Below are 11,907 nucleotides of genomic sequence, written 5' to 3'. Positions count from 1 at the left end.
ACTTACTTATTACATGTTATAAAATATTCAAAAAACATGTTTTTCATTCTAAACTGCATGAATTTTCAAATTTCTATATTAATATTGGCCTAATAGGTACCCTACCTACGTTCGCGTGGATATGTTCTATGTACCATATTCATTTATTTACCGCCGTGATACGATATTATAAGATCCATAGTATCGTGGCAGCTTTCTTGACAGAACCTCTCAATAACGAATACCTCTCTGCAGCGAATTTTTTCTCTGGATAATCGACTTCGTTATACAGAGGTTCGACTGTATACTCCCTGCGTGGATGATTTGTCCGTGTGCAGGGAGGAGTCTAACTAAATCAGACAGTTAAAATACAGTGGTTTTAATAAAGGAAATTCTAAGGTTGAAGGCTCGAATTGTAGATCTCGACTTGTCGATGGTGGGAAAACTATAGTTCTTGGCAATAGAAAAAAGGGGGCTATAGACCCTGCTGAGCGCGAACCCACAAGACAGCCGAGCGCTTTTCGCTAGGAGTCCCAAGGGGTATAATAAGGAATTATAAGGGAACTGACAAATAGGGGCTTTTGTCCTTCAGTCAACTAGTCTTATATCATTTTCACTCGGCTTTTGCCAAACCAACACAGGTTTGCAACTATAATAATATGAGTACAACCATAGCCACCTCTAATAAAATGCCCCGGCCTACGATATTGCAACATCGCAGTGTAGGCCTAGAATCTAATACATGATTGGTGAAAAAGATTTTTAAAAATACCAGCTGATCTTTTTCACGAATCATGAATTAGATATTAGGCCTACACTACGATATTGCAACTTGCAACATGTATTCAATGTATTGCAATGTATTCCAGTAATAATTTTTCATGTTAATTTATTCATGTTCATTATTTCCAGACAAAGCCTTGTGATTTACCTCTCGTTATCACTCTAAATGAAGTAACATATACTCTAAGAGGTTTTCTGGGATTCTGTGGGAAAACATCAAGCATCACAAGTATTGGACATTATGTTGCTTATGTAAGACGGTGCAATGATAAATGGGAGCTATACGATGACACTAAAGACTCCAAGATTTGTGTGTCGCCAAGCAAATCGGTACCCTGTCAAGTATTGGTCTATACAGTTTAATGCAAGTTACGTTTCGATAAATTTATATTCATATTTGTGTACACGTGTACAATAATTATACATAGTGGGTGAAATGTATGAGAATGGCTTAATATCTCATTCACAAAGCTAATTTGACGGTTGTTATGATTGAGGATCCTAATAAAATTAAAAAACAGTACTACTTTACTGTGACTTGAAGAGTCTGGTCCGCCACTTTGAATGTATTTTCTTTTAATAGGAAGGTGATCATGCGATACATGATTGCAATTAGGAAATTGAAGACAAAATTAATGGTGAAAACCGCACATTGATATGTCAAACCGTTTCGAAGTTAAGAAAACCCTGCAAATCAGAAATTAAATGAGTAAGTAGCCTACATTAAAAATCTTACCTAACAAATTGTTTTGTTAGAAGTTTAAAAGATGTGAATACAATGGGTGTTTGAAGTATTAGTTTCAATGAACAGTAGAGTTTTATAGGTAAAATGTATTTAATTCCTGTCTGATTTGCATTATATTATAGGTAAAATGTATTTATTTCCTGTCTGATTTGCATTATATTGATTAATAATGTGAATATATTCGAAACGGTTTGGCTTATTATCGATGTGTGGCTTTCACCATTCATTTTGAATTCAAATTCAGTATCGAAATCATGTAGACTATCGTACGACCATCTTGCTATTCAAAAAAATAAACTTACATTCAAAATGGTGGGCCCAAGATGACTGACCAGATTTTTAAAGTCACAGTAGAATACTATTTTAAATTTGAATAGGATCCTCAATCGCACTCACCGTCAAATGACCTTTGTGTATGAGATATTAAGCCGTTCTCATACATTTCACCCACTCTGTACAATATTAGGTATTGATAATATTCTTCCATCTTCATCGGTCGAGTTTATCATTCATTGGGCTATCATGTTAAGTTTATACCTAGTGATGAATGATCCATACCCTCAAAAAATATATCTATGCAATTATTGGATTACAGATTCGTGTATAAAATACTTCACTAATGTGTCTAAAATACTTTTCTATGCCAGTGATCAATTATCAATGGGACTTATTTCTGTCTTTATGTGGACGGATAAATTTAAATCAATTGAATTTATTTGCTGTAAATTACAAAAATTGAATGGGGAGAGAATGCTCTGAAGAATACAACGAAAAATAAAGTAGACGATTGATTATGAATTCCCCCACACTATAACTCTAAAAAATATTATGAATAATAACATGAATTGGAAACACTATATTAAGTCAAAATAATTTAAATTTCTCGAGTCCATTCATAGATTTCTTCAGCAATGATCCCAGAAATTTTGTTGATTGATAGGCCTATCAACAGTAATATTCTTGATTGAATGAAATTAATTGTAATTAGTCACTTGAGATGTATTTTAATGAAATGTTTGATCGTGAACTGATAAAACTGTTCTGATATGTATGTTGCAGATATGTTGCTAACTGGCGTAGGCTACTGATATTTATTGCTGACTGGTTTAGGTTGTGAATTAATTAGTGATTTAAGTGTGATGTGAATAAAATGAAAAGTTTAATTTTCAAGTTTTATGATCAAGTATAATGTAGGCCCAATTTTATTTATGAGAAAAATTATGAAATGAATGAATGAATGAATTCTATTTGCCAAAAACAAAATATGCAAAAAAGCTTCACAAAAAATAAATATAAGTACCCGTATATGCTACTTCACTTAAACTAAGATACATACATGAAAATTAACTCTTAATTATAAACACTACATACACAACATGTTTGAACATGTAATTTATAACATGAAATTGATTATTATATAAAAGTCAACGATTGGAAATAACTTAAGTTCAGCCATGCCTCTATGGCTCTTTTTCTGTGTTTATTACTTCGGAAATTATTAAGTGGAAATTCACTTTCTAGTATATTCACGAATTTACTGCTAATCTAGTAAAGTTGCCTTCTAAAAATAGTTGAGATAGTATTATATATTTCATATTTTCTTTTTGAATTAGGTCTAAGATTATAATTTGTCATCGGGTAGAGGGAAATTATGCTCGTATTTGAAACTGTAATTTGTTATGAAACTAAGATATAACTGTCGTATAGTTTTAACATCAAATTCACTGAACAAAATCTTAGTATCATAAGTTCTAGGTTTATTTAAAATTGACATTATGATGAATTTTTTTATTGGAAAAAGGTTTTTAATATGGGTATCGAAAGTCCCACAAAACCATATCGCATTAGGGACCCTACTAGTTCCGTATATACATATTTGCATTCTGAGGAAGATAGCACATTTTTCAGATTTTTAAATTTATATGATAGGTATTCTAGTCTTTTACATAGTAAGTTAACATTGATGTCCCATTTGAGACACTCATCAACCCGCATATACCAAGATATTTGAGGTTGATTTCCTATTAATAACAGGACAAGAGCATCTATCAATGTTTGGTTGGTTGATTGAAGAACAGTTTGAATAGTTGTAACTTATATTGGTTGTCAGGTTTACCCTCTCTATTTGCTGTGAAAGCTATGTAATTGTTTTTTTCTAAATTTCAACTCAAAGCATTAGAGTCCATCCAATTCTTCACAATAGTCATATCATGCTCTGCAGCAATGAAAGTATCATTCCAATTATTTTCTGAGAATATAATAACTGAATCATCAGCAAAAGATGGAAATCTCACATATTTTAGCAAATTATTTACATAAAGTATGAAAAAAAATTGGTGAAAGTACAGTACAGTTACCTGGGGTAGGCCTTAAAATGACAGTTTCTCTATACTTTTATTTTTAAATTTGGGATCTACCTTACAAGTAACTTCTTATGAATTTTAATGAATGACCTCTAAAACCATACTTCTCCAATTTGTTGCAAATTTTATCATGTGGTATGGTATCGTAAGCCTTGTATAAATCCATGAAGACTGCAAGTGGTTTTTTCTTGGAATTTAACATATCTGTTACATTGTTTACAAAATATACTAGCGCATCCTCAGTACTTTTATTAGAAAGGGAACCATATTGGTTACATTAATAATGTTATTATTTTGTGTGAACTTCATTATTCGTATTTTAAATAATTTTTGCAATATTTTGGCAATGTTGCCAATTAAGCTTATTAGGTCTATAGTTACTTGGATTATTTTTATCAACTTTTTCAGGAAACGGTTTGATGTTAGCTATTTTAAATGAATCAGGAAATACAGCGGTTTCAAAACATTTATTTAAAATGTAAGAGAGGGGTTCAGCTATTAGATCTGATATCTGCTTCAGTCTTCTATTATTAATATTATCAGGACCCGGACAAGAGTTATTTTTCAGAGTTTTTATAGTTTCTACCACCTCCGGTGGACTTACGGGACTGAGAGAAAAGATGCATTTAATTCATCGGTTCTCTTATATGTGAAATCTGTTGTAGTGATATTTTGTTCAATTTGAGCAGCCAAGTTTTTACCAACTTGCAAAAATATCTATCTAATTCAGCTGAATCTAATCCTGGTTCATCATTTTAATTGAATGATTTCATTTATTTAATTCCATAGTTTACGTTTATCACTCCTAAATTCCTCTATTTTTGATCGATAATAGTTTGTTTTTGTTTCATGAATCAATCTTTTTAATAAATTTTTATATGTTTTAAGATCATGTTTCAGTTTTGTGTTGAAAGGGTCTTCTATTGATCTCTTATATAATTTATCTGTAGTTCTCATTGATTCTATTAATCCAGAAGTATTACATGGCTTCAAAGGTTTATATCTGTGTGGTATTTTTATTTCCTGACTAGAATTTTCTATACACTAAGTCAAAACCGAAAAGAATATTTTTAGCAAATCGTTAACATCATTGGATAGATTTTCATAAATACTATCCCATTTTTTATTACTCAATAAATCTTTAAATTTTTTATAGTTAATTGTTATTGTTTATATAGTTGATTTTTTGACTTGTTTAAAATTACTCCTCAATGTAAAGTACCTAACTGAGTAATGATCAATTTTTTTAAATATGTTTTCTACCGCACTGTCAAATACTTTATCAGTTGTTTTAAGAAATATATGGTTTATAGACAACTCTGAATGAATTCAAATCTTCAATTATGAGAAATTATCCTCCTATAAAAATTGTGAATACTATTATATTTCATGTATAGTAACTGAGAAATTCCTCATTATAGTTCCTATAAGTGCCAAAACGTATCTTTCTTGTCAATGTACTCATTTCAACAATTCTACATTTGAAAAATGTTCATGATGCAATAAAATAGGTGGTGAATTATTGAGATATAAGTGTGATGTCAATAAAATGAAAAGTTTCAATTTTTTAGTTTTCCAATCTAGTATTGTGTATGCCCAATTTTATACTTGTGGAAATACCTCTACCATTTTGGTCGGTGGAGCGGCGAGGTGGGGCGCGCAAGAGAGAGGATGGAAGGTCCGTGCACTACGATCGCAGCGCGGCAAGACGCCGTTCCTCGTCAAGTTCAGAGACTCTTCGGGATCCGCGCCGCGGTCCAAGTGCATGGAGGTACACTTGATCATATGTATTTAATTCGAGATCAAAAATTCTCCGTGCCACTCCACCGACCTAGTGCACGTTCTACTTTAAGGTACAAATATTTTTAATAATGGTAATAAATAGTAAAAAATGGATACTAAATATTGGCATCATTAGTTTGTTGAAATTCAGACATAGCCGCGCCGCATCGCGCCGCTCCACCTTCGTAGTGCACGCTCTACTTGAAGGTGCAAATGTTTTTAATAATGGTAAAAAATGGATACTAAATATTGGCATCATTAGTTTGTTGAAATTCAGACATAGCCGCGCCGCGCCGCGCCGCGTCGCGCCGCGCCGCTCCACCGACATAGTGCAAGCTCTACTTGAAGGTACAAATGTTTTTAATGGTGGTACTAAATAGTACGAAATAGGTGCTAAATATTGGCATAATTATTTTGTTGAAATTCAGACATAGCCGGGCCAGTGACATGCCCATGTGCAGAGGTCATTGACCCCTGCTATTACATGCAATAACTCTGTAACCTTTGAGAAAAGAAAATTTTTATTGTTGGTACTAAATAGTACGAAATAGGTACTAAATATTGGCATAATTGGATTGATGAAATTCAGACATAGCCGGGCTGAGAGGTCATTGACCCTAACTATTTTCATGCAATAACTCTGTAACCTTTGAGATGAAAAATTTTTTATTGTAGGTACTAAATAGTACTAAATGGGAACTAAATATTGGCATAATTAGTTTGATGAAATTCAGACATAGCGGGCTGAGAGGTCACAGACATTTGCCACATTCATGCTGTATTTCCTCTGTTACCTTTGAGGTGAAATTTTTTTATTGAAGGTACCAAATAGTACGAAATAGGTACTATTTAATGGCATAATTGGATTTATGAAATTCAGACATAGCCGGGCTGAGAGGTCATTGACCCTAACTATTTTCATGCAATAACTCTGTAACCTTTGAGATGAAAAATTTTTTATTGTAGGTACTAAATAGTACTAAATTGGAACTAAATATTGGCATAGTTAGATTGGTGAAATTCAGACATAGCCGGGCTGAGAGGTCATTGACCCTAACTATTTTCATGCAATAACTCTGTAACCTTTGAGATAAAAAAAATTTCATTGTAGGTACTAAATAGTACCAAATTGGAACTAAATATTGGCATAGTTAGATTGGTGAAATTCAGACATAGCCGGGCTGAGAGGTCATTGACCCTAACTATTTCCATGCTGTATTTCCGCCACCTTTAAGGTACAAATTTTTTCATTGGAGGTACTAAATAGTACTAAATAGGTACTAAATATTGGTGCACAGCTTGAGTTCAAATTTGAAGATAGCCGGGCAACCATGTCTCTGGCCCGGCACTTTAGAAAAATCAATAACTCAGTTAGGGGTGAGGTACAAATTTTTTCATTGGAGGTACTAAATAGTACGAAATAGGTACTAAATATTGACATGGTTAGTATGTTGAAATTCGATCATAGCCGGGCCAGCGACATGCACGTGGCAAGCAGAGGCAACTAACAACAACGCCGATGTTTGCTCAAAAGTATGACTCATCACTTTTTCTCAAAGTCTAACTTCCTTAAAAATATAGATGGAAGATTTCTGATTTCGGATTTGGATTCAGCGACCCCAAATTCTTTAAAGCGTGAGTTCCGTTTTCGAAAATATCCGAAAACAAGGAAGTTCTGGCTGTTTTTAATAAAGCTTTCTATTATCATATAATTATAAGGTAAAAACGAACAGGTACTGTACTATATAGTACGTAAGTACTGTAGCTATTATAATACAACTTACACTGTATTCGTGTAGGAAATTTAGTAGGATATTTATCTTGATTTCTGAAAATACCCCAAAATAAGGGAGTAAGATAACTTTGAAAAACCAAAGTTTTCCTGCCGATTGAAGAAACATTAAAAATTAGTCTAAGACATATTATGTCTTAGACTAAAAACGTGTAACAAATATCAGATCACTATTCAAGCTATCAAGCTTTTCATAAATTTATTTGTCTCCTCATGGCAGAAGGTTTGCGCCCAACGTTTTCACTTAAACATTTCTATGATTAAATTGTGATAGAGAACATTATCGTATTGATCTTCTAAATCCAGTTACATGCACATCGATTTTCGTAAAATTGATTTTTTTACCGTTCCTATGAATTCTAAGAATTCTATGAATTGTTTATACAGGTTCATCACAGGCCAGGCTGGTCTGAGCTATTCATGACTTTTTTTCAATCTGCAGGTATCAGCCGGCAACCCTTGATCTTATGCCTGAATGAATACTAAATTCAGCCTATTGACCGAGCCATAACTTTCTAATTCCAACAAAACATTATTCCTGGCATAGAATGAAAAGGCTCTTATTTTTGTCCTAGCTAAAAATTCGCGAGTCACAAAAACTTGTTTTTCTTCCTGGAAAAGCATTCTACCTGCCTCTAGGTGTCTTGATTTAATAGAATGTTATCTTGTAACCAGGTAGATTGTTATAAAACCTCGGTTATCCGTCACCCTTGGGATCGGGACTGTGACGGATGACGGAATAGACGGATAACAGATATAACATGATTTTAAAAGAGCAATATACAAAACCAAACAAATTTCAAGTGAATAAGACAAATTATTTCAGTAAGAAAAGAATGAAATATGAACTACAGTATAATTGTATATCTAATTTTCGAAACAGTTCGTCATTTTTCAGCAATTACGGGGAAAAATAGAAAAAAAAATCGCTGGGGGGGGGGGTGACGATTAACAGAGACTGGCGGTTAATGTTGCATCAAGTCTCATTAGACTATTTCCGTGCATTGTACAATGGATGAGCTATAATGTTAATTATAGTTTGGCCATGATTGTAGGCTACTCCAGAGTTAGTCCAGTGAGACTTGATGCAATGTTGCCAATGAAACTGATTATAGATATAAATCAATTTATTTTTTTCATAACACACCTGGTAAAATATCAACATATGGTTGGGGGGGGGGTGATTAGAGAGGGGACTCTGCTGTTCCAGTTTCCCATCTCCCAGTTTCCATTGGTTTCATGCGTCCAACTGAAGTAATTTTATCAAGAAGACTATTGTGAAGTAATATTGCAAAACAATAATTATTATTACAATGGCATGTTTTCTCAATGCGAGAATGTCACTAAATGGAAAAGTGAAGTTTGGTCATGTATATGTCCATTCTTGGGAAAGAGTATCAAGGATATCCTTTCCTTTTTCACTTCGCCTTGTTAGGTACGATTCCCGCGCGGCTCGAGCTACCCGGCTCTAGCTGCGCTGCTCTAGCCATCATAACTCTATTCACATAACTATATCATGAATTTTACTTGGTCCTTAGGGCTAATAATGTATACTTAATCGATAAATAGTGAAATTAACCCTTTCTATGTCATTTTCAAGTGAATTTCAATTTTTATTGATTTATTATGCATTAGTAGCCCTGAAAACCAAGTTTACATTAATAATAGACCTATAGTTGTTTGAATAGAGTTATGATGGATAGAGCTGGGCAGCTCGAGCAGCGAGTTTAGAGCCGGGCAGCTGCCCCTTGGGAATCGTACCTTTAGAGAGAGAATTAGATTATGTATTTAAATCTTCTCAATTCAACAGAAATATATAAACAGTACAGTATAATATAATCAATCAATCAATCATTCATCAATATGAATAAATATACAATAGTATTATAATATTTTATTTAGACTGCACTACACTAGAAAAATATTATCATCATTATAATAAGGCTATAACAACAATTTGAAACATTAAAAGTTAACATGAACATAAATGCTGATAAGCATGGTACATGTATATAATATACATACACAAGTTTATATAATACATGCAGTGTATGAGAATATATTATATATTCACGTGTATTGCTATATATATATCTGGGATTTTGACCACCACTTTTCAATAATAGGTATAGAACAATTCTTGAAGCAAGGGTGGGGGGAGATGGAAGGGTATAGTTTTGAATGCACCAGAAGTTACGGTTCATTCCATGTTTCACGTTCATGGTCTACGGTTCAGAATATTACACAGATTAGTCACAGTGCGCTATCGATTCTCCAATAGTACTTTAATTATTTGTTCAACATTCTTTTTCAACACCGAACACTTATATCTTCATTTTCTGCATTCAAGGTGAGTGAAAACAATTATATTATATTTCTATATATTATTTATTATTATAATATAATTATATATTTCTAATCATATTGTACAGTACTAGGTTGCGAAGTCTACAGTGATAAAATAATACTGCATACCGTAATGTCAAATTCCTGATTTTTCAAGTTTATTATCTCATGTAGTAGATCTCTAATGCGGGGAAATTAAAAATCTGACATTATTTTGTTAAATTCTAAAGAATTTTGTCACACTAATGGATTTCAAATAACTTACAAATAAGTTGATTTATTATGATCTTACTTCTTTGAACTCTCCTCAACTATATAGTATAGTATATCTAACGCTCCTCGACCAACCCCCCGCAAAAACATTTCCGGGCCCCTGGCCCGCGTCTGCCCCCGTAATTTCTCCTTAATCATTAAAAGAAATGATACTGAAAAAGAACAGTGAATTGAATAAAATGGGGAATGCTTCCAGAATCTCGATACTTACTTACATTTTAAACACATTGCCCAGGAATTCAAGGGAAGAAATAATAATACTCTCCTTCAATGATTGCAGGAATAGAAATTGTGTTATACTCTCAATAATAATATTGATTTTATATGTAAATTATTATTATATAATTATAGCCATTAGGTTATAGGGGATGAATTTACGCCACTGTGCATCAAAATTATTTCACTTTGTATGAGATATTCTGATCTATTGAATATGGAAATTGGAGACAAATCAATTTCAAATAATGATTATTACAATAAGATTGTGTCTGTGTGTGTGTGTGTGTGTGTGTGTGTGTGTGTGTGTGTGTGTGTGTTGCTTGTCAATAATTGTTTGCAAAATGGAATCTTATTTATGACAAGAATTCCGGAAAAACTTATTAGTTACCGTATCAATTAATAATTTATTATAATGAAGTAAACAGTGTGTGAATTTGAAAACGGCTCAATTTTTTCATACAGAGGAATAAGGAACAGTAATGTAATTTGATAGGCTAATACCAAATTTTTAATGTCAAAATTGAGTTTAACTTTCAATTTCAGCACGATCCCTTCTGTTATATACTGTCCAAGCAAAGAAACCCCTCTGGCAAGATGATGAAATGACTCCATCTCGGTCAATATTGGTTCAAAAACAATTGATTTGGTATCAAATTGTAGATCAGAACGTTTCCTACAATTGAGACCAGATCAATAATTTTTTAATCAATTCTGACCGAGCTGGACTCATTTTCTCATCTTGTCAGAGGGTCTTCTTTGCTTGGACAGACTATATCTATCTTCAAATTTCTTTTGTGTAAGAAATATCTGAGCCACCCACTTTTCACCCACTCTGAAGGCCTATTATGATAAGCCTAATTATTTTTATAATACAATAAAATGAAATAGCCTACTCTAGTATAACAATTTACACTTCAATGATATAGATGATTTTGATTATTATAATAATCAACATATAGGTATGTTTTTTGTAGTTGTGCTTAAATAAATGCCAATGTTTTCGTTTTTTTCAAAGGAATGGCCGAGTTGGGAGAAGAGGAAGTGGGTGAAGCCATGGTTGCTGATGGCCTACTTAGGCCGTCAGAGAGACTCCCGGGAATCAGGGAGGGGAGCTTCATTTACGGGGATGGTAATGGGTACTTCTACCATTCGTCCTGGGTGAAGGATGGGGCAAGGTAATTTTTATTTTTCTAGTCAATAAGTCAGCTATAGGGTGATCAGCTTACACACTCTCTAAAAGAGACCTCTTTTAATTCAATTCTGTCATAGATTCAAAGATTTATCACATTTGTTGAGTAGGACGAAACATATAAAGATTTATTATGAAGAGGAATTTAATATTAGAAGAGTTTCTTCAATTCTTTCAGGACTCATGTTTACTATAACCAGGGCTTAATTTGAGGGGGAGCGCATAGGAGCGATGCTCCTGTACCTTTTTCCCCAAGAAATTATTTTAGAAACAATGATTTTTCATGCTCGGTTTTTATTTTTAATGTTATTTTTGTCAGTCACTAATTCTAAAATGTTCAATAACTTTGTATTTAATTAGAAAATTAAATTGGTAGAAGTTTATTCAGAATTATAGGTGGACGCTAATGCATAAAATACCGTCGTAGGCCTCGGCT

General features: G+C 33.1%; 1 long non-coding RNA gene across 1 annotated transcript; it reads left to right on the top strand.

Moving 5' to 3' along the window:
• Window positions 1-1,360: 1,360 nt before the first annotated feature.
• On the top strand, window positions 1,361-2,677 carry LOC120355208. The gene is made up of 2 exons (XR_005573450.1): window positions 1,361-1,471; window positions 2,567-2,677. It is a non-coding gene; the product is annotated as an uncharacterized LOC120355208 (long non-coding RNA).
• Window positions 2,678-11,907: the final 9,230 nt, after the last annotated feature.

This window comes from Nilaparvata lugens, chromosome Y, assembly GCF_014356525.2.
Source record: "Nilaparvata lugens isolate BPH chromosome Y, ASM1435652v1, whole genome shotgun sequence".
NCBI classification, from domain to species: Eukaryota; Metazoa; Arthropoda; class Insecta; order Hemiptera; family Delphacidae; genus Nilaparvata; species Nilaparvata lugens.
Note: the sequence above shows the minus strand (reverse complement) of the source record. Positions and strands in the feature narration are given on the sequence as shown.